Source organism: Dasypus novemcinctus, chromosome 8, assembly GCF_030445035.2.
Source record: "Dasypus novemcinctus isolate mDasNov1 chromosome 8, mDasNov1.1.hap2, whole genome shotgun sequence".
NCBI classification, from domain to species: domain Eukaryota; kingdom Metazoa; phylum Chordata; class Mammalia; order Cingulata; family Dasypodidae; genus Dasypus; species Dasypus novemcinctus.
In genome coordinates, this window is record NC_080680.1 from 67,682,145 (window position 1) to 67,706,395 (window position 24,251).

The window sequence follows — 24,251 nt, forward strand, 5'->3', positions numbered from 1 at the left end:
GGCTAATTAGTTAGTTCCATGTTTTGGAATTTGGACTGATTGTCATTTTCCTTACAGGCAACATTTCTACTAAACCCATGCAATTGTTCCTTCTTCAGTTTTTTAGATTTTGAATTTGAAGAAATGCTTTTGAATTTGAAGATTCCTTGTGCATGTGCACCAGAAAAACATGTTCTTAAAGTTAATCCATTCCTGTAGGTGTAAACCCATTGTAAATAAGACCTTTAGATGAGGTTAGTTTGGTTTAGGTGGGGCCCACCTCAGTCAGGATGGGTCTTAATCCTATTATTGGAGTCCATTATGAGTGGAATGAAATTCAGACAGAGATAGAAAGCCACAAAGGGAGCAGCCTTGATTTGGATTTGTAACTTAGCCTCAAAACTGTGAGCCATTCATATTTCATTGTTTAAACCAACCCATTATAATGGCATTTGCTTTTGCAGCCAAGGAAACTGAAATACTCTTTTCTTTTAAGAAACACTTCTTTATTTTACCTTTTTCTTTCTTTTGCTATATGTTACTTTTCATTTCTTTTCTTCTCTCTAAACTATAAATGCTGCATATCCAATTGTGTATTAGAAGGGCATTAAAAACAAACAAACAAACAAAAAGGACATTGATTATTTGTATGCTTTATTGATTATAACCCTTACCAGAGTGCTAAGGCTCTCTCCCCACTATTTGCTTTCCTGTACATCAATTTCTTTTAATTTCTAATTAAGCAAATTGTTTTTAATTTTAGTTGTCTTTCTAGCCATTATAGTAACATAGAAAGAAAATTCAACTTCAGTGAGAAAAAAGTTTCCCTGTTCCTTCCCAATCCACAGATAATTGCATCTTCTCATGCAGTAGCAGCCACATCCTTGAGATGCAATGGTGATAAAGTTGGAGAAAACTTATTTGGCCATATTGGGTGCCTGGCCACCAGGGTTGCTTTTCAACTCTAGCAAAATGAAGCTTTTTGTCATTAATGATCTCTTAATTGACCTCAACTACATATTCTACATATTCAGGTATGATTATACCCATAGCAAGTTCAAAGGCCTATTAAGACTTAGAATGGTATCTTGTCCTATCTGTCTTCCAGGAGAGAGGTACCATCAACACCAAATGGTGTGATGCTGGTGCTGAAATTGTTGTGGAGTTCATTGGTGCCTTTACTACCTTGGAGAAGGCTGGGGCTCACTTGAAGGGTGATGCTAAAAGATCATCATTGTCCCTTCTGCTGATGCCCTCATGTTTGTGATGGGCCTGAACCATAAGAATTATGACAATTCCCTCAAAATTGTCAGCAATGTTTCATGCACCATCAATTACCTGGACCCCCCAGCCAAGGTCATCAATGACAACTTGGGTATCATGGAGGGACTCATGTCCATGGTCTACACTATCACTGCCACCCAGGAGACTGTGGATGGCCTCTCCAGGAAACTGGGATGGGATGACCATCGGTTGCCTAAAACATGATCCTTTTATACTGGCACTACCATGGTGGTGGGCAAAGTCATTCCTGAGCTGAATGGGAAGCTTGCTGGTATGACCTTCTGTGTCCCACCCTAATGCGTCAATTGTGAATTTTACCTGCTATCTGGAGAAAATGGCCCAATACAATGACTTCAAAAAGGTGGTGAAGTGGGAATCAGAGGGCCCCTGAAAGGACATTCTGAGCTATACTGAGGACCAGGTTGTCCCCTGCAACTTTAACAGTGATTCCCACTTTTCCACCTTTAATGCTGGGGCTGACATTGCTCTCAATGACCACTTTGTCAAGCTTATTTCCTTGGGGAGTAGTCTTTGCCCTAGCTTGATTACCCAACACTGAGAATCTCCCATCTTCCACAATTTCCATCTCAGACCCTCTGAAGAAGAGAAGGAACTTAGAGAGCCCTAACAGCTCTAACTTTTCATAAACCGTCAATAAAGTACATTGTACCAAGCCCCCTCCTCCTCTCCTGGAAAAAAGAATGGAGGAAATTAAGTGTGGTATTTTTTTCTTCTGATTTTTTTCTGCCATAGCTCCATCAGATTGCTTGAATCTATTTACAATGGACAACTACTCCTGTAGCTTTAGGTTCTAGCAACTTCTTCCTTTCCTTGTACCTTCAGACCTAGAAGAAGTAGCAACTATGGCTTTCTGGTTTTCCTTAAGCCCACCTATACTTTTGTAAATAGTCCCTTTATTACCTACTTTGAATGTGACATCTGTTTCTTTCTGGGAACCTGACTGACACACAGCTAAATTCTAAGCAGTGTACCAACCTTTGTACTCCAGAAAGACCAGAGAGTGATCCTTAACTTAGGGGAGAGACACTACTAACAGGCATAAAGTAGACACCAGAATATATGAAATGAAATACAAAAATACAAATTAATACAACCAAATGGCCCAATAATTGAGTGCTAAGATGGAAAAAAAAAGGATGGAGGTTTATTCAAATTATAAATTTGGTAGAGTAAAGCTAAATTCTTTTTAGAATTGCTTTCAGTATACATTCTAAGCATTGTTAAATTTATGAGATGTGACCCAATATGAATGGCAGAATTGCAACATCTATGATATAAACATATAGTAATTAATTTCATAAAATATGATAGGTAAGAGCTTTTCTTTCCCTAAAACTGAATGGCATGTTACTCAGGGAGAATTTGCCATTTGGATGGTAAATCTTTATGTAATTTGAGCTTTGAATAGTACAGTCCTTTGGGAGGTGACCACAGGATGATATAGTCCTTATGGAAACTGACTCTTGGATGATGCAGTCCTTATGGAATTTGACCAATAAAGTCATTGGAGGAGTTTTCAGTGGGATATGTACTACAATATTTTGCAAAGTCACAACCTGTATCTGATAATGGACTTGAATTCAAAGTTTATGAACAGCATTTAACAATAAGACACACAATCCAATGGGAAAAAAATGTGCAAAATACTTCAGTAGACATTTCACCTAAGAAAATGTACCAATAGCAAGTAGGCACATTAAACAATATTAAACAGCATTAATTATTAGGAAAATACAGATTAAAACCATATTGAGATACCACCAGAAACCCACAGAATGGCTAAAATTAAAAAGACTGACCATAACAAATGATGACAAGTTTGTGGTACAATGGCATATCTCATACATTACTGATGGTAATGCAAAATGATATAGTCATTTCAGAAAAGAATCATAAATTTTCTATAAAGTTAAGCACACTTACCATATGATCTAGCAATCTTACTTCTAAGTATTTACCAAAAGAAATAAAAATATGTCCATCTAAAGGCTTGTACTTAAATGTTCATTGAAATTTTATTCGTAATAGCCATCAAATAATGAATGACTGAACAAATTGTTGTATATTTTGCAGTGGAATACTATTCAGCAGTAAAATGGAATGAACTAATACTAATGAATGAGACAACATGAGATGAATCTCAAAAACATTTTGTAAGTAAATGAAGCCAGACACAAGAGATTATATTCTGCATGATTTCATTTTTATTATATTCCAGAAGAGGCAAACCTTTTAGGAAAGGAAACAAAACAGTGGTTGCGAAGGGCTGAAGGTTTGAGGATGGGACTGATAACAAAGTGGCATGAAGGAAATTTTCTAGATGATGGAAATATTCTGATTCTTGATTGTGGTGGTGTTTACATGATTGTATACATTTGTCAAAACTCCTCAAACTATACACTTAAAGGAGTGAATTTTATTTACCTAGTTATGCCTCAATAAACATAACTTTAAAAAATAAGGAAAGGGGGAGCAGATGTGGCTCAATTGTTGAGCACCTGCTTCCCACATGGGAGGTCCTGGGTTCAGTTCCAGGTGCCTCCTTATAAACAAAAAAAACAATAAAAAAAACAAAAAAAAACCCAACTCAGGGGAGCCAACGTGGCTCAGTGGTTGAGCGCCAGCTTTCCACATACCAGGTCTACGTTTCTGTCCTTGGCCCCAGTACATTAAAAAAGTAATAATAAGGAAAGGAAAGCATTCAGTAAAGTATACTCCTCAGTAATAGCTGGACATACAGTTTCTCTCTGAAGCTGTTGATAGTATATTTTGATTCTGGGCATATTTCAGTGTAACTCAGGTTATTTGGAATTTCCAGTTTCAAAGGATTATTTATACTTCTCAATAACATGTTATTGGAAAAGTGGAGTAACTTAATCACATTTTTTCCCTCAAAAATCTTATTTATTTGCTCTTGTGCAACAGAAATACCTCTGCATATTATGAATGACGGATAAGGATGAAGTAGCTGAGAAATTCTAAGAAAGGAGAAAGTCTGTAGAGTCAAGGGTCCTTGAAAATGATAATTTCCAATTTAGAAAAATAAGCAATTGAAAGAGCAGAGTTACCTCCAACAAATACAGTTCTGCATGAATCTCAGCCAAATAGGCTAAGGCTTTTCTTTAGGATTTACCTGGAAGAGCACTGGAAATAACCTGACACTTGCCTGATTAAATTTGTACATGTATTCAGTACAATTCAGAAGTAACTGGGATTACTTTTTTGGATTCATATCAAGCTTCCAAATAAGTCCTCCAAAGAATGTTTAAATAATGAAAATTTTGAAAAAAAAAAACAATTGTTTTCCTCATTGCTGGCCTCTATCTCATGTTAAGACACTGTGACTATATTACTATCTAAAACCAGTCCAGCATAGTTAAGTTTTATATTTTTAGTTCAAAATTTCATTTTAAAATGGTCATTAGTTTTTTCAGTTATCTGATGTGGTATTTTTGCATGCATTTAATTGTCTCTTGGGTTATTCCTTTTGTGGCTAACAACTTACAAAGTACAGGAAGTTGTTTCAATCAGAATATGATTATTGTGCTGCCTGACCTCATATTTTAGAAAAACTAAATTATTTACTTTTTGTCATCTATAAACTCTACCTGTGTGCTCTTCCTGGGGTGACATAAAACCAAATTTCCTTAAATTCTAACTAAATTTAGTATTCTCTGAAAAGAATTAATATCTCCATGAGCTTTCAAGGAGCCCATCTTCTCAGTCAAGTGTACTTGATTATATTAAAAAAAAAAAAACTCCTCAGTCAAATGTAATAGTATTCCTGTTTTCCAAATGTCATCATTATTTTAAAAGTTCTAAGAAATAGTGTTTCATATGAAAATAAAGATCACATTATATGACAGAGAAATACTTATAGAGTGCCTACTGGTGGTCAGATATTGACACTTTACATATGCCTTTTAATCGTCACCTAAATTCTATTAGATTGGGAAGCTGATGTAGCTCAAGTGGTTGAGTGTCAACTTCCCATGTTCGAGGTTCAAGGTTTGGTCCCCTGCCCTTGTACCTCAAAAAAAATTTTTTTTGATAGGTAGAATTAGTTTTCCTAATTTTACAGATGAGGAAATCAAGCTTGAGATGTAAAGTGACCAACCCAAATTCATATGTCTTCGTGAAAAAGCAGAGGCTGCATTTAACCAAGGTCTGTTTCCGAATGTAAGGTTTTCCCACTATATCATATGGAAAAAGGAAATAGAACGAGACATTTTTAAAGTACAAGAGGAAGAAGATATAAGATTTAAGTTTCCCAAGTTGTGACTTTTTCAGGATTTCATGAGATCTTTAAAAAGATATTGAAATCACATGCTTCATGCCCATTTATTTTTCCATTATATCACAGCCACTTCCATGCATAGAAGAAACAAGATTTCACAGAACAAGAATTTCTAGAAATTTCTCAGCATTTAATTGGTTTTCAAAATTTCAGCTGAATTAAATTAAGATTCTTTGATGGCAATCTCTGTTTTAAATGTATGTGGTGTGATTTTATTTTTGATTTTTACATTTCATAGATGCCTCCAGTACTTTTTGAAACTCAACAAAAATATTTTTATGTTTGTGTATGATGGGAGAATTACTAATATATATTTTGCTGCATCATGCCCTCACTTAAACGACTTTAAAGTGCATTTTACAGTCTGTCATAGCGATAGACAGTCCTGCATGGGCCTGCAACTACTGTCTACAGAGTCTAGTTTTGTACCTTTACCAAACAACTGTAAAAAATGATTTATCCAGCTTTTGTTTTGGTTATTTCCACCAAATCTAGAAACAGCTTTTAATTAGTACTTTTTTACATTATCTGGCACCATTAACTAAATTAAATAAAGAAAAACGGAATTTCGCATCCCTGAGAAGTAGTTATTTTAAATGCTATAGATTTTTTGGATGATTCTTTAAATTAAAATGGTCAAAAGTCTGCTAATGGAATGAAAAAGGAACTTGGCAGTGAGTTCCCAGGCCAAGTTTTAAACAGATAGGATCTTTTCAGATTTTATTAAAGGGTGTTTCTCTCCCTTCATGCTTTCTTGAGTTAAGAAAACAATTGTTATAAGCAATAATGGAAATTGATCCATATGCTACCTAAGTGTTCTTCCTATTATGTGAATTTTGAATTACACACAGGGTTAAATATGTTTGTAGGTAGTATTAAAACAAATTAAATCAATGATATTTCTGCTTTTTGGAAGAGCTTGGGTTTATCTATTTGCTCACTAACTTATTCATCTATTTTTAAAAATATTTTTCAGTAGTATATTTTTACCTTCCCTTGAAGAGTATATAATTAAGTAGGAAAAGTGAGGCACATCAGTAAATATAACATAGGGCAGAAAATAAATCCAATGAAAGAGGCATACATAAATTTGTTATGTAAGATCAGAAAAAAAGAAGCATAACTTCTCAGAGTGAAAGCCTAGGGAAGGATTTCTAAAAGAGGTGACATTTGGGCTATGTCATACAGATGATGTTGGCTGGGAAGGGAAGGGCATTCAATTTAGAGGGAACAGACTAGATGAAGACATACATCAGAAAACTTTGGTTATATATGGAAACCTGGAAGTAGTTCAGTTTGGTTTGAAACAGAGTCATAAAATAGGAAAATAAAGTGGAACACTCAGGATGTGTTGAGATTCTGGATGGATTGCATGACTGGCTAAGGAATTTGGATTTTATTCCCAGACAATTGAGAAATCAATTAATGCTAACACAGCCATTGGAGAATTCATTGTAACACAGAATTCCAATTGTGTTGTCGGAGGTGTTAAGTCATTTAACAGAACTTCTTTTGTTTTCTGTCTTCCCTCTGATATGCCATCTACTATGTCAAAAATGACCTTTCCCAGATTTCCCAAATTACATCTAATGGTAAGTCAAATCAAATCAAAATAATTATTTACTGAACTGCCATTATGCATAAGACACATTGTGCAAGGTGTAAGACATTACTTAAACTTTTCTACCAAAATGTTCCAAATCCACAATGGGAGGAGGAGTTTAAGGGGACATGGGATTTTTACTTTTGGAGTAACATTATAAAATTGACTAAGGTGATAACAGCATAACCCTGTGATGAAAATGAGAGCTATTGGGTGTGCACTTTGAAAGGAGTGTACAAAGCATGGTACTGTATAACACAATGAATCCAGTGATGGCAGAAGGACTGTGGCTAACAGAATAAATGTGAGAACATTCTCTCATGAACTGTAACAAATATATAATACTATTATAGGATGTTAATAATTGGGTGGGTTGGGGGAAAATACACCAAATGTAAGATATGGACTATAGTTCATTCATAGTTTGTATCAAATGTTTCACAATAATGCAAGGTGTTGGTGATGGGGTGATGTCTGGGAGCCCTGTGTGATGTAATGCATGTTTGTTTTTAAGTTCGTGACTTCTACTATATACCCACTGTTTATATATGTGCATGCATATATGATGTACTTCAATAAAATTTATATTAAAAAATGTCCTATATCCAGAGTGTAAAAGTCCTTATTCTTAGAGTTCTGGGGAAAGAGCCCCAAACAACCCACAACCACATTTCTTTGAAATTTTTATTTTGTTTTACTTTACATATTTTAAGAAATGGAGATTAGTTTAGTTTTCACATAAAGGAAGAAAATGTTAATTAATGTAACCTGGCAGCCTATTGCCTCAGTCTCCCACTCCCAGGTTAAGCAAGAACAAAGGAAACCAGCTTAAGTCAGTCCTATAGCCAGTAAAAAGGATGCACAAGAAAGAGCTATGTCAATACCAATTCAGCACTAAATTCCATTTCTTATTTGGCAAAAGGAGGAAGTAAAAGCTAAAATGGTTGAAATGTGATGGGAGAAGCAGTTAATAAAAAACTGGAAAACTTGTGTGGGAAAGTTAGATTTCTTGGATAGACTATAAACTCTGAAGTATCCAAACTATGGAGAAACAGAGGAAGGGCTTGTGTGCTAGGCTTAGGGGTATAAATTGTGTCATTTTTCTTTGTTTGGTGTGCCAGCCACATTTTCTGGTTGTACACCCGTTCTTGCAAGATTGAAAATAAGTTCTTTTCTTCTCCGCAAGCAGGTAAGACTTATTTTCTTCCAGAAGATTTCTTTCTTACGGCTCTGGGGGCTTGTTCAGGATTCTGAAGCTTCAGAGAGCAGACCCCCAGGGTGGACAATGGGGAGGCACACCTCACTGTTTAAGTTGTCTTGGATTCTATTGGCATTAGCCTCACCTCTGGCAGCCAAGAGAACCAAGAACAGATGCTTACATCTGCTGATTGTGGATGAGAAAAAGGGAAGGGAAAATCTGCCTCTCATTGACCAGGTAATTCCATGCATGGACCAAGGTAAGAACAAAGGCTATTAAGTATTACCTTGGTGGTCGGAAATTCTGATGAGTCTGAGGTCGATTGTGCATGCATGAGACGCATGACATACTGTGCAAAGTGACTGCAGAGTCCCAATTCGTGTTTCCCTTCTCCCGTGAGGGAAAGGGCCGGAAACAAATGAAACAAAAGATTCAAGAGAAAGAGACCCAGACAAGATTCAGAATGGGAAATAGAGGCAGTCAGTTGACTGGGAAAAAGGGGAAAGGGGTATCTGTAGGACCCCTGGAGATATTCCTCCAGATAGTCCATCAGGGATGATGTTAAGGCATTGAACCTATAGTGATCAGACCAGGAGAAAGACAAGAAGAAAGTGATTAAATATTGCTGTGTATCTGGACCAAGGAAAATATTTTACCACCTGATGTATTCTGGCCAAAATAAGGGGCAGATAAGGATTGGTTTTGTGCCAACCTTGTACTGTATGTTAATGGGAAAACACCCTTCTCCAAAGAAGAGTCTGACTATGCCGGGTGCTGGTTAAAGGGAAACGGGTCACTATCCTATGAAAGCTGAAAATCTAGACCCCGAGACTAAGCTTGCAGAAACTAAGACTGTAGAAACTAAGGCTGCAGAAACCCAAAGCTGCAGAAACTAAACCCTGCGGCCCCCTGTTGAATCTCCCTCCTCCTTACATTCCCCCTCCCTTCCCAGGAGAAGGACCATTAGACTTGGAGGACCCAATAGAACACATTCTAAACCCTGGGAACTGGAGAATCAAGTGGGGCCAACAGCTCCACTGATTACAACCCACCAACAGCTGAGGAAAGAATTGGAACAGTGTAAGAAAGATATTCAAAATTTTCCATTCCCCAGAGCAGTTGAGGAAAAAAGAGTGAAAGAGCAAAACTCCATTGAGCCTTTGTATCCACTGAGAGAAGAACCAATGGGGCCAGGGGAGATTGGCTATGTAAATACCCCACTGATGCATACTGAAGTAAGGAAGTTCAAAAAGAAGAAGAAATCACTGATGGGAGATCCAGCAGGACTGGCTAAACAAGTAAATCAATTCCTAGGTCCTAGTTTATATACCTGGCTGGAACTTATGTCCATACTGAATATCCTCTTTCTGGAAGAAGAAAGAGGAATGGTGTGGAGGGCAGCTATGAAGGAGTGGGAAAGGCAGCATCCACCTGGACAGGGGGTAATGGCAGCAGAACAGAAGTTCCCAAACAGTCCATAACTGGGATAATAATGACCTAGAGGACTGAGCACAAATGAAAAATCTTAGAGCCCTCATTATACAGGGGATCAAATTGTCTGTACGCAAATCTCAAAACTTGAATAAGGCTGTTAAAGTAGCCCAAGAGAAGGGTGAGACTCCCTCTGTTCACCTGCAAGGATTGAGGGACCAAGTGAGAAAATATTCAGGGATGGACCCTGATAATCCTGTGGCTCAGGGAATGTTATAAGTTAGCTATATAAAGGGATGTTGGCCTGATATTCAGAAAAACATTAAAAACATAGAAGGATGGATGGATAAACCATTGGAAGAGTTATTGAGAGAGTCTCAGAAAATGTTTGTAAAGAGAGAGGAGGAAAAGCAGAAACAGAAAGCAAAGGTTATGATAAGCACAGTTGACCAAATGGTTAAGAAAAGATTGGAAAAGAGTCTGGGAGGGAACCAGCAGAGGTGAGATAAAGATGCAAAATGGGCTTATTTAGATAAGGGGGCAAGGAAAATACAAGGCTCTGCAGGGTGCTATCACTGTGGGAGGCCAAGTCATTTCAAAAGGGAATGCTTGAGTTTAAAGAAAGAGAGTTGGGTAATTCCCCTCATAAATTTTGAGGAGTAGGGGGGTCTGACGCTCCTCAGTTCTAAAGCCCACTGGAAGCCTTTAGTAAATCTAAGGAAAAAATTACATATTTTAGTGGATACTGGGGCAGCCCAATATTCTGTGACTTATCATCGCAGAGACCAAACTCTCTGGCAGTTCCATTACAGTCTCAGGGGTAAAAGGAGAAGGATTTGGAGTTCCCATTCTTTCTCTCACTAATATTTGTTGTACATCCCAGAAGCTGGGAATAATTTGCTGGGAAGGGACTTAATAATATTCATGGTCTGGATTTGGAAGTAAGGGATGGGCAGATGGAAGTAGTCTTAGCCATGCTCACTGAAAAAGATGAAAAAATATCAGAGAGGAAGTGTAGATGAGAAAAGGGAGTAGAGGGGGTTTGCAAGTACCCCCTATTAAAATCAAACTGAAAAAGGAAGGGGAAACTATTTGTGAAAGACAATATCCCATTCCCCTTTAAGGGAAGCAGGGACTTCAACCCATCATTGAAGGCATCCTTTGGGATGGACTCTTGGAGCCCTGCATGTCCCCTTTCAATTCTATCTTGCCCATTCAGAAATCAGGCGGTAGTTGGAGGATGGTACAGGATCTAAGGGCCATTAATCAAATCATTCAGGTTCAACACCCAGTAGTCCCAAATCCATACACTCTCCTTAATAAGATCTCCTACCATCATAAATGGTTTAGTGTCATAGATCTAAAGGATGCCTTTTGGACCTGTCCCCTTGATCCAGAAAGTAGGGACTTGTTTGCCTTTGAGAAGTAGAATCCCTCTACTGGAGGTGAACAGCAATATAGGTGGACAGTTTTACTTCACAGAATCCCCCAACCTCTTTGGGCAGGCTTCACAGGCTTCACAGAATCCCCCAACCTCTTTGGGCAGGAACTGGAAAAAGTATTGGAAAAATTTGCAATGCCATCTTAATTTCCCTTTTACAATATGTAGATAATGCGCTAATATCAGGAAGGCAGATAGTGGCCCGAACTACAAAGAGCTTATGGAATTTCCTGGGAGATCAAGGGCTAGGAGTGTCAAAAAGTAAGCTACAAGGCAAAAAGGAAAGCAAATACCTGGGTCATCTAATTAGTGAGAGAAAGAGGAAGATAAATCCAGAAAGAATTCAAGCCATTACTAACTTACCTCTTCCCCAGACAAAAAGAAAACTGGTAAGGTTTTTGGGATTGGTGGGTTATTGCAGACTATGGATAGATTCTTTTGCATCCCAAACCAAAGGGTTATACCAAAAACCGTTGGAGGAGGAGCCTGACAAATTAGAGTAGAAGGAGGGGGAAGTAAAGGCCTTAGAGGGGCTCAAGTGGGCATTGGTGCAAGCGCCAGTTCTAGCCCTCCCCTCCCTTGAAAAACCTGTCCATCTGTTTGTTACATTAGCTAAGGGGACAGCCTTAGGAGTCCTAACCCAGATTTAGGGAGGCCAAAGGAAGCCCGTGGCCTTCCTTTCCAGAATCCTGGACCCTGTCTCCAGGGGATGGCCAGGGTGTGTTTAGGCCGTGGCAGAAACTGCTCTCTTAGAGAAAAAAGCAGAAAACTAACCTTTGGAGAGGCCTTAGTTGTTAGCCCCCCTCATCAGATCAGGACTATTTTGTCTCAAAAAGCAGGAAGGTAGTTAACGGATTCCCGAATTCTGAAATATGAGGTGATTCTAATGGAAAAAAAATATTTAATACTGACAATTGACCATAGTCTGAACCTATTCTCTTTCTTTGGAAAGGGTCCAACCAGGTAGAAACTCCTGAACATGACTGTTAAGACTTAATTGAATACTAAACCCAAGTCAGGCCTGACCTAGGGGATCTTCCCATACATTTGGGGGAAAAATTGTTTATAAATGGGTCTTCTAGGGTCCTGGAAGGAAAAATGCCCAATGGCTATGCTGTTGTTGATGGGCTAACTTGTGAGGTGAAAGAAGCTCACCGACTGCCCAATAATTGGTCAGCTCAAATCTGTGAGCTGTATGCATTAAATCAAGCTCTTAAATTATTAAAGGAAAAAGGTGGTATACTCTACACAGATTCTAAATATGCCTTTGGTGTGGTCCACATCTTTGGAAAATTTTGGGAAGAAAAGGGATCAATAGCAGAGGGAAGGAATTAGTCCATGTGGAACTGGTAAAACAAGTGTTAGCCAGACTGCTCTTACCAAGAAAAATATCCGTGGTACATATAAATGGGCATCAGAAATGTCACATTTTTAAAGCAAAAGGCAACAGATTGGCTGATAAAAAGACCAAAGAGGCTTCCCTCTATTTCCCTCTGGAACCGATGGTCTCTATACCCTCCATCCCCAAAGAAACTGGAATCTCTGTTATCTCTGAAAAAGAAGTAAAAAAAAATAGCACAAGTCGGGGTGACCTTAGATAGCCAAGGGAACTGGCTCCTCTCAGATGACCAGCAAATGTTAAATAGGCAAATAATGAGGGAAGTACCAGCAGTTTTGCAACAAGGAAGTCATTGGGGAGTACAGGTCATGTGTGACCTGGTCCTCAAGCATTTCAGGTGTGTAGGCCTTTATACTATATGCAAACAAATAAGTGAATGGTGTATAATCTGTCAGTTAACAAGAAAGTTTTAAGAAAGCAAGTACCAGGGGGTAGGAAGCCTGGCTCAGACCATTCAGGTTGATTATACTGAAATGCTCCCTGTAGGTTGACTAAAGTATTTTCTGGTTATTGTGGATCACCTGACAGGGTGGGTAGAAGCATACCCTCTTGCTTCAGGTACAGCATCAGGAACTTCAAAAATTATCCTTGAATAAATCATTCCCTGATATGGGTTAGTAGAAAATATAGATTCAGACAATAGTAGTCACTTTATATCCAGAGTGTTGCAAAATATTATGCAGGGTCTAGATGTCACATGAAACTTCCATACACCCTGGCACCCGCCCCCAGGGAAAGTGGAAAGAATGAACCAAAATTTAAAACACATCTCTCTAAGTTGGTTTTAGAAACAAATTACCGTGGATTAAATGTTAATTTATAGCTCTGTTAAGAATCCAAACTGCCCCTAGGAGGGAACTGGGAATTTCTCCTTATGGAATGTTTTTTGGTCTGCCCTTCCCTGGGAAGCCTGGCGAATTCCCCTCCTTAGAGTCGAAGGATCTCTTTCTTCAAAATTATATACTGGCCTTGTTTTCTACTTTGTCATCCCTCAGACATTGGGGTTTGCTGGCTCAGGCTCCACTTCTTAAATTTGCAGTCCACCAACACTGACCTGGCAACTGGATCCTAATCAAGTCATGAAAAGAGTCCAAACTCCAACTGACCTGGGAAGGACTCACTACTCTTGAGTGAAAAGACTTTACCTGAACCAGATGATAAGTTTGCAACAACTTCATCTGAGTCTTGAAAAATAATTTCAGCCCCAGATCCCTTAAAGAGCACACTGAAAAGACAATAATTGGGGGAGGAGGGGGAAGGGGTTAAGCTGTGTATTGTCCTGGTCAACAATGGCCCTAGTCCTATCAGAATACCAAAGGAGGAATTCAAACCTTAAGTTACAGGTAAAAATAATCTTACTAGCCATGATGTTTTAAACCCAAGAAGCAACTAGCCCCATCAAATTGGTTACAAATGTGACTGAAGGTCTGGAGTCCCAGACCATGCAGTTTAATGCCTGCCAAGCAATAGATTGTGGGAATTTAGAGCACCAGTGATGGCTGAGTGGGGAAAATAAATACCTATGCCCAGAGCCAGTGGAGAATGGTTACAGTCAAGCCACCCCCTTACCCCTCCTGGGATGATGTATGGTAAACTACTCAGTATAAGGAATGGACCATGAATATGGGATGGATCTCACCAAGTTCAAAGCTATTAAAGGGTAAGATAACCTTTTATAAATGTAATACCCCACCAGACTGCAAAAGTCTTCAGTGTAATCCAGTAGTAATATCTATAAAGAAGGCAGACAGATTAGAAACTGAGAGCAGCACCAGGGACCAAGTGGTCGATAGAGTATATGGAATGGGAGCAGACGTTACAAGTAAAAATCCTCTGGGGAGGTTCCTTATCTGAGTCCTTCCTCCCCCTGTAGATATGACATCAGCAACGCCCTCTCCAGCTAGCCCTTCAGAAATACCACAGGAAAACCAACCAAAAGCCAGTTCCCAATTCAAAATGATCCCAAAGCAGTCAGGATACTTAAGGCAGAAGATTTAAAGCAAACCATAAAAATAGAAACAGGATATGGAGACACAAATGCTCGGGTAGAATGGATCAAATATACAGTCCAGAGTCTAAACAAAAGTAACTGTTATGCTACTTTTAGGCCTTCTTTTAGGCCGACCCACAACTCATGTTGTACCCTTTGCCCTAGGTATGGAAAAGCATGAAATGGAGTTTAAGTGCATGATACTCCTCTTCCAGAATGCTACTCCTAGTGAAAATTGTAGTATGTTGTCCTCTCTTTTCCCATCAGTCAAAAACAGAAACATCAAGGCCATACCTGCCTCTAGTCTAGGCCCAGAGAAGCACTGTGCTTGTCTCTTTAGACAGGGGAAAGGATTCCGTGACCTTAGAACCATGGCCTCGTGTACACAAGAGTGGAATGTGAGCAATGCTAGTACTAACAATTTCCTCAGTTGGTCTTACCTCAAGCAGACCTGTGGTGGTACTGTGGAAGGGGTGTCCTCTGACCAATACTGCCTGAGAGATGGGGCAGAACCTGTGCTCTGGTCTAATTGGCTATCCTATTCACCTTGGCATTTGAAAAAGAAGCGAAAATAACATTCCAGGGAGAGAGAAGAAAAGTCTACTTGGTTCTTTTAACGAGCGAATCTATCTAAACCATATAGGAGTTCCCGGAGGAGTCCCAGATGAATTTAAGGCTAGAAATCAGGTAGCAGCTGGGTTTAAGTTATTCTTGTTCTGGTGGGTCACCGTTAATAAAAATGTAGATTAAATAAATTACATTTATTTTAATCAACAGATTTATTAATTATACCAAGAATGTAGGTAAGGGAATTGCAGAACAATTAAATGCTACTAGCAGAATAGCATGGGAAAATAGAATGGCCTTAGCGATGACACTAGCTGAAAAAGGGGGAGTCTGTGTTATAATTGGAGGTAGTTGCTGTACATACATCTCCAATAACACTGCCGCTGACAGAACTATCACTAAAGGTTTACAAGGCCTAATAGCCCTATCTGAGGAATTAGCAGAGAATTCTGGCATTAGCAATTCACTCACAGAATGGCTTGAAAATTGGTTTGGAAAATGGAAAGGGGTTACACGGTCCATCTTAGCTTCCCTCATTATCTCAGCTGGGGTGCTTACCACAGTCAGATGTTGTATCATTCCATGTGCCCCAGGGCTAGTTCAAAGACTCGTTGAAACTGCCTTAACCAAACAAATGCCCAAACAGTATAAACAAAACAATCTGTACCACCTTAAAAAAAAGGAGATCCCTATGATAAAGAGTGTAAGATAACTCTTAGAAAATTTGAAGTACAGAAATGCAAAAACTAAAGCGTTTAGATAGATTCGCTCATAATGTCTTGCTCTTTTGTATACACTGACATGAGTTTTAATGGAAAACAGGTGGCATGTAGGCTTTGGTTCAGATTTACTGACTTTTGGTGAAGTGATCTGGAATGGACTTTAGAGTCAGTTTCAGTTTGCATTCTGGCTCTGCTGCTGACCAGTTCGGGGGAGTTGCTTAATATCTCAGATTTAAAAAAAAAATCTAGGTCTGTTTTGATACATTTTTCTTAAATATGATAATACAGATTCCTTTCTCTATTCCCCCTCCCCACGTTTAAGAGATCTTTCTTTTTATATTATATTTTAATTATGTTCCATAGTAACACAACCCTTGTCACTTTCCTCACTTTTTCTGCCCACTCAAATGTCAAGAGCCTCATGTAATTTAAAAATAGAGATGTTTCTGCTGTTTATTTTTATGCCTGGGTGTTGTGGGGGCAAGTGGGTGGGAACATTGACTTCTAAGTTGTCACATTTCAAAGAAAGTCTGTAAACGTATAAAATTTATAAAATAAAACAATACTTTTTAATCTGTCTGCTGTGAGCATTGTTTGTGTACCCAGCATCCATTATTCCTTTCCTTTTTCATAGAGTACGCCCCAGTTTTCATGTAGTACCCTTCTGCCATGCCAACTATGTGCTCCAGGGTAAAGGGATCTCATCTGGCTGCAAGTTTGATCCAAGGCTCATCAGTCTAACCCATTTTTCAGTTTTTCCACCCCCCAGGAATATTTGCCTAAGCAAGGCAGCCTGAGTTAGTCAATTGTTTAGGAAGGAATAGGGGACCCAGTTTGTACAATGAGATGCAAGGGGACAGGATTGTTTTGAGATTGAGAGAGAGAAGTTGTCTTACTCAGAAGAAAGCTATAAGAAGAGACAGCCTCTCATCCTCTGTATGTAGAGGATGTGCAGGTATGAAGCTGGAAAATGCCACAGCCATTTTTGTAGCATGAGGGAAGCTATGCTGAAGATGAAACCAACTCACATAGGAGGGAACAGTGAAGACCATAGAGAAATAGACCTGAGATGCTTGATCAGGACTATGCCGAAGTTTCTCCTGTTGACTTAAGTTACTTGGAATCAGGTCACATGCTTCTGAAAGCATCTTAAAGTAATTCACCACTAAAAATTGATGTTTCCTCTTTTCCTGTGAATTAGTAACAACTTTCTGAAGGAACGCTATTTCAAAATTCACCTATCCTTTTTTTGACTCTCTAATCTGGAGATTTTAAGTAACATTATTAAAATATTACTGCCTTCTTATCAGGAGAGAAACAAATTATAGGCACATGTGTTTGCTGAATTAAATACCTATGTCATATAAATACTAACTAAAGCTTTTGATGATGAATTTTCTTGCATTTTGTTTTGCTCTGCTCTGGATGGATCTCACTTTCCCTTCAGTTTTTCTTGTTCTCTCTTCCTTCCCTATCCTTACTTTCCATAAACCCAAAAAGAATTGTGTCTTTTCCATTAAAAAATAATCCTTTCTTGGATGTGTTAGTTATAGAGTGGAGGGAACACAATTCTTGTTTGAATTTTTCATTCTTTAGGTCTCTGCCAATTACTGTCAAAAGCTGTGGTGACTTTTTGTGAGGTGGATGCTTGTTCATTAGAAAGTGGCCTGAAACAATGAATTCCCTTCACATAAACCATTGAACTATCATGAGATGGTAACGACTTTCTGTCACTCCCAACCTAGGTTTAATCCAAACTCCTGACCCAGAGGTGTAAAGGCTTTGTAGCTCATTAGTGATTCCCCTGGAGCCAAGTGCCAAGTCTCTAGTCACACAGAGCCTAAAGTGAAGAAGTATTGTACATCTTTTAGCAGTACTAGTATTTTTAATGGTATACATGGTGGCATCTACTAAGCTAAAGTGTTTTAAAAATATTAACTATTCTCAGTATTTTCTATGTGAGACTAGGGTGCTCACGTTAGTATGATTCAAAATATTTTATTACAATTGCATTATTTTACGGAAACTTTTTTCATGAAATCCTAGTGGCTACAGTAGTCCAATTTGGTAGGGTAGAAGTGGATTTTCTCATTTATTCTCATAAATAAACTGAACTAGGAACTGGATTGGGGGAAGAGAAAGTTTTAAAAGTTGGACTTAAGTTGTGCTTATATGATTAGGAAAACTGAGTTTCTTTAATAATGTTCGCTTGTCTCCTTAGGTCCATAAACCCTGGCCCCTTTTATGGTATGCTATTCCCAATAAAAGAGAGTTCAAATTCTGAACAAGGATTTGGTGAAGACAGTGGCAGTGTAATAAAATGTAAATTCTTTTCTGGTGGAGAGGTGGCAAGTGGAGGTGGGAATAGGTTAAATGAGGGAGGAAGGAATTTCAACTAGTTGAATACCTACTATGTGCCAGGCCGGGTGCTAGGCATTCTGCATATGCTAAATTAATCCTCAGAATTGTTATGTAAGGTAGATAGTATTATGCCATTTTTATAAATGAAAACTGAAGCTTACAGAATTTTATGAATTGTCCTAAATCACAGTTAGGAAGCAGCATGTCTGGAATTTGAATTTGAGTTTTTAAAAATTTCTTTCCCAAAGTCTATTATCTTTTGAATTATCATCGTTTTCAATAGCTTTGAGGATAGGTACTGATATGTATAAATTTTAAAATAATATATTGAATTTTAGTTAGAATGAAGAACAAATTCTTTAAAGCCAGTTTTCCTGGTATGAAATTAGCAAAAGTTGGTGATCTAAGACTGCACTTTTAACTAAGAAAGCCTAAAGTTTTAAAGCCATTGTTAACTTTGGATTTCAGGTTACGTTGCAATGTTTTGCTGCTTCAGTGAAAATAATTTGTTTTTTTCCTTCTTTCTCTTAATGTGTAGCGTGAACCAAAGTTGCATAAAACGATAGGTAGGTTATTCAGACTGACTATAATTTGTTTCAGTTTTCAGGTCTAGCTAAACCAAGCACTATCAATTTCATGCTTCCTAATATACCTATTATATATGGTCCTACATACTTCTGAAATATATATTTCTTTGTGAAACAATTTGTTTTAATTTAAGAGAAAACAGACCAATTGAACTATTAACTAAATACAATGATATATTTAGCCCAAACAATACATAATATAATAATAGAATTAATCATTATACCTGGAGGCAAGGATTTATCGATGATTCTAACACTCTTAAAGTTTTATTTATTGAAAATATTTCATCAGAAAAATGAACTTAGGGGTAAGATGTGATTGACTAGGAATAGCTTCTTATCTTTTAGCTTATTTCTCCTTGAAAGTTAGTTATTTTAGGCTTCTGTGATTTATGTTATAATTATTCCATTTTACTTGAGTTAAATGACAGAAAGAATATGTTGCTCAAACAAATTAATATATTATAAATTTTTGTCTAATATCAAAGAAATAGCTCATCTCGACATGCAATTGTTGCAACAATTTAAAATTCCTATTAATGTCTGAAGACAAATTTTTTGGAAAGTGGCAGACATCTTAACAGTGATCTTCAGTTATCACATCTCCATTGATGCTAGCATTTTGTAAGTTGATATTCTCTTTGCTAAACTGACTGAAGTCAATATATACTCCAGTTATAGCTGGATGAACCTGACAGCTTGTATCTTCTTTCTGGAGGTTGCCTGCTTTGTTGAGTAGTCTGTACTTCAAGCTGCCAGATCTTCATTAATATCTGGGTTGCTTTTTATTGTTTGGAAAAGTGACATTGAAAACTTTTTCATGTGTCTGGCGGATCATACAAAGAATTGTATACTTTTTTGTCTAAGATACTTTTAAATTTCAAGTTACATTTCTTTTCCACTAGAATTCTGAAAATTTAGTATAATTTATGAGTAGCCGAATATTTTTAACTTTGGAGCTTGATGTACTTTTTTTCTAGCTGGGTCTTAATCCCTAAAACAGTGCACTGTACACATAGATTTACTTTCAAAAGCATTTTCAAATGTGTTAAGCCTCATAACACTAGAAGTTAAATCTAAAAGGTAATATCATCATATAACCATTATAAATGTGAAATTCTGTACTCAGAGGTTAGTGATTTGCCATTAATTAACCACCTGGTTATTGGTGGAGTTTTTCCTGATAATATAGTACTTTTAAAATGGCCACACAAATATTTTATAATGAAAACCAAGCCCTCTTAAGAGAATAGATGACTCATTTTGCACATGGTGTAATCTTGTGTCTTATTGTCCCCTTTAAAAAGCCATATTGGCTAGAGTTACTGAAAGAAGTCTTCCTGATCTTCCTCCTTAGAAGTTTTATAGCATTTTCAGTTGTAAATACATTATTACACATTGTTCTGTATTGTTCAGGGTTGCTTTTGTGTTTGTCTTAAGCTCTGTGGCATAGAATAGGCACATGCTTATTCTTTTTATAGTCCTCATTATCTGAAACACACATCTGAGCAAATAGAAAATTTTCAGTAAATGTCATTAAGACTTTAGAAAAATTTTCTAATGAAATACTCAGACACACACGTACATATCTATTTGCCATTTAATCAAATCTAAGCTTTGTTTGGCGTTAGAATTTTTGAATAAAATTCAAAAGAGAATTGATAATATTTATGAATGATCATTTAGAAAAGGGAGAATAGGAGGGATGTTGTAAAGGAGTCCTAACTATCTGACGGTTGACTGGTTTATATCTGTGCTATCCAAAAGGGTGGATATGTGGCTATTTAAGTTTAATTAAAATTACATAGTCAGTTTCTGAATCACACTAGTCACATATAAATTGCTCAAAAAACACATGTGGATTGTGGCTATCTATTGGACAATGCTTACATAGAACACTTTTATCATTGCAGAAAGTCTTAATGTGTAATACTGATCCAGAACACATTTTTACCCTTAGGTTTAATCTTTCATTTTCAAATGTATAATAAAAATTAAAATAAATAATTGAGAAATAATAATGGCCCTCGAGGTAAAGGAAAACAACAAAAATGCATTAGAATTGGAAGTTTATATAATGCATGTGCTGTTAAATCTCCCATTGGTTACTGTCCATAGTGTATCCATTTTACATTTCTACAACTTGAAATTTCCAAGGCTTAAAAGACTTGATGGCTCTTTCCTTTGCAAAGAAATAGAGGTATTTCTTGTACCTTGAATTTTAGTTTGTAAGAAGAGCCATAAGGATCAATGATGGGGTTCTGTGATCCCTCAGTTTTTCTTATTGTACCATTGTACTTGCCTGCACAAGCACAAACCCCATAACTGTTTAGAAGATGAGGATATATGATTCTTCTCTAACATCCCAGAGGGAAAATCCACTAGCATGACAGAATTTCAGAACTAAGAGAGGATACTCATATCTGGTAATTGATCAGTTGGAAATGTCCTCAACATTGTTTTGCTAATGATGACCTAACTAAAGAAAAAGTTTAGGGATTTAGGTTTGCAGGGAGGGGGCCATTATATCTTGCAATTGTTGACAAGTTTAATTTCATTTTGAGCCATTATCACAGGGAATATGTGAAGACTATTTTAACAGTCTGTCATTTTCTTAGCTTATTCATGATAGTCAAAGGAAAGATGGTATCTCTACGCTTATCATGAAAAGCTTTGAAAGGAAGAAAGCACATCTTTTATTAAATTCTTGTCCAGGAGTTCATCTGTCAGGTCTTAGGAATGATGAGGTTTTGTTACCTTATATCTTGAGATCATCTATGACTGATATGGAAAAATAAAATATTTTAAGAGAGTCCCCCAAACAGTGGATGCATCTCGTTCTTGCCTGCCAATTTTGATTAAATAAGATTTCCTCACTTTATTTACCTGGACAATTCTTCCAGTCAAGTCAGTCTATTTAAAGTAGAATGCTTGGGCAGAAGGGTGTGGTAGGTAGAGGAGCAGGTAAGATTTTGCAAAGAGTTAAACATATTGTTGCAATATAACAACCATATTTATGGAAGCATGAGCAGTGGAACTCTTCAGTATAATGGTCAAAGATTAATTAGTAAAATTTCACATTCTAATGTACAGTTGGGTTGCTGAAATATTATGGATATTGAAAGGTTTTATAAAGTGAATGCTTCAGAGTTTTTTTTAACAAATAAGCCTAATGATAGCTTTGATAAATGATTAGGACTGCAGCAGCTTAGGTTTCCTGTTTTAACCATTCTGAAATTATAATTTTGTATCATTCATAAATAATATTTACTTCCACTTTCTCCTAGAGAACTCCATTCCATGCCGCCCATTCCACAAGGAGAGAACACAAGAGTTTATTTCCAGTAAATGCAAGTTTGCCTGAAAAATATTGTTTTTCATAAAAAGAAACTAAAGGGACTTAAGAGAAACTGAATATATTATTTCCCTTGTTCTAGGTGTCCGATACTTTAGAAGCAAACTATTTTAGAGAATAAGTATTTTCTTATACGAATAAAGGATAATGATATCCCAAACTATCTTGGAAATGGAATCTCTCTATCTTAGATGCCAGTGCAAATGTTCAAACTTCCTGTGGGTGGCGGAAATGAATAAAGACTAAGAGCAGAAGGACCCTAGAAGGAAATCGTAAAGAAGACAAGGAGAGTGGAGACTGGATCAAAGATATGGAAGCAGAGAATGTGGCTTTTTCTTTCCCTCCTCCAATGCTCTCCTTTCTGCAAAGATAGGTCTTCTTGCCTCTGCCTTTTCAGATTGTAATCAAGACTGAAACACATCTGACCATTGAGATTCATTTATTTTATTTCTGAGCTAGGGCAAATGTCTCTAATTTCATTCCGAGACAAGGCAGGTGGGCTTAATAGACGATGAAGGGGTGGGTGAGAAGGAGGAATGGTAACTGTGGGTAGATATCAGTTGCAATATATCTGACTTAGTAAGACTTTCCTTTTTGCATGACATGCTGCTCAACAAATGGAGAGATACTCCTGTTAAATAATAGCTCAGATTATTAGAGAGTTGTCCCTTAAAAGGACTCCTAAACTGTATTCGCTTGGATTGACATCATCCATGCTCATCTTCATGGGGGTAGTTCAAGCACCAATCTATTTAACATCTTCATCAATGACCAAGATAATGGAAGAGAAATAGCAGACCCATGAATTAACTTTGGAAAAGACATTAGACTGCAAGGGATGGCTTGAAAATTGTAAGACAGGATATGCATTTAAAATGACCTTTGCCATGATAAAGCACTTATCCTTTGCCTTCAAAGTCTTAAAGGCTATTTGTGTTTTGTTCATCCCTGCAGGCATGGCTGAGAAAACAAATGAGTGAACTCTTGATACTGTGAATCTATATGTCCTATTTGCCAAAGCATCAGAACTGAAAGAATCAGTTTTGCTTTAAATAAAACTACTTGTTATAGGTCACTCGCGAATGGTTTTCTTCCCTGGAATTCCAAAGCAATGTTGCTTTGGTGTAGGGCAGGACTGACTACATAATTTGTGGTGCCCACTGCAGAAAGAAACTGTGGGGGCCCTTGGTCAAAAACACTAAGACATTATTGGAGATACATAGAGCTTTTCCCATGATATTTTATGTTTTTTTAAAAATATGCTTTTTAGTATTCTAAGAAAAGAGAAAAACTTAAACTATTAGTGTGAATTTTATCATTCCTCTTTATATTGTGCAATGCCAGTTTCAAATGCAAATTCATATGCAGAATCACCAAAAGTATCCAGTTCATATGTAGTGGCTGATATATGCATACTCATTTATTTCTTACCAGAAGAGTAGAAACACCAAACTAACCAAAAATAACTCAATTAAATTTGTTACTTCTTGATATGCACACATCCTATCAATATTCTCAATCACTGGCTTACTGACAGTAAGAAAGGACTGAAATGAAAAGGAACTGAGTCTCGCCCTATCCTTCCCTTTCCTCCTACATCATCATTTTCAATGTAAGTGGTGGGCCAATCTAGGGAGGAAACATGAGTAACAAAGGCAGGTTCCTTGGCCATTTGTGTTAGCTAGTACATCATTGTTGTCTTTCTGCCTTTGAAGGAAGTTTTGTTTGAACTGAAAACTATTAGTGCCCCTGCTTACTCAGGCACAGACTGGACATAGGTTTTGGTAAACTCCCCTGAATGGTGGGTCAGCCAGAACTCTCTATATGAATGGGGCAGCAGGAATCTCCAGACTCTAATATCATGAATATTTCCTTTGCTCATGGTCATCCTCCATCATACCAACTTCTCTTACAGAACACATGTTCAAAGAGAAAATTATTATGAATTTTAAGTCAGTGATAGAAAATCAGTATACGAAATGTGTGATTTAAAGAGCATGGGGACCTGTGTGATTG

At 37.4% G+C, this 24,251-nt stretch overlaps 1 pseudogene; it reads left to right on the forward strand.

The window, feature by feature from the left end:
* The first annotated feature begins 951 nt into the window (after positions 1–951).
* On the forward strand, positions 952–1,822 carry LOC101428170 (glyceraldehyde-3-phosphate dehydrogenase pseudogene; annotated as a pseudogene).
* The last annotated feature ends 22,429 nt before the right edge of the window (positions 1,823–24,251 follow it).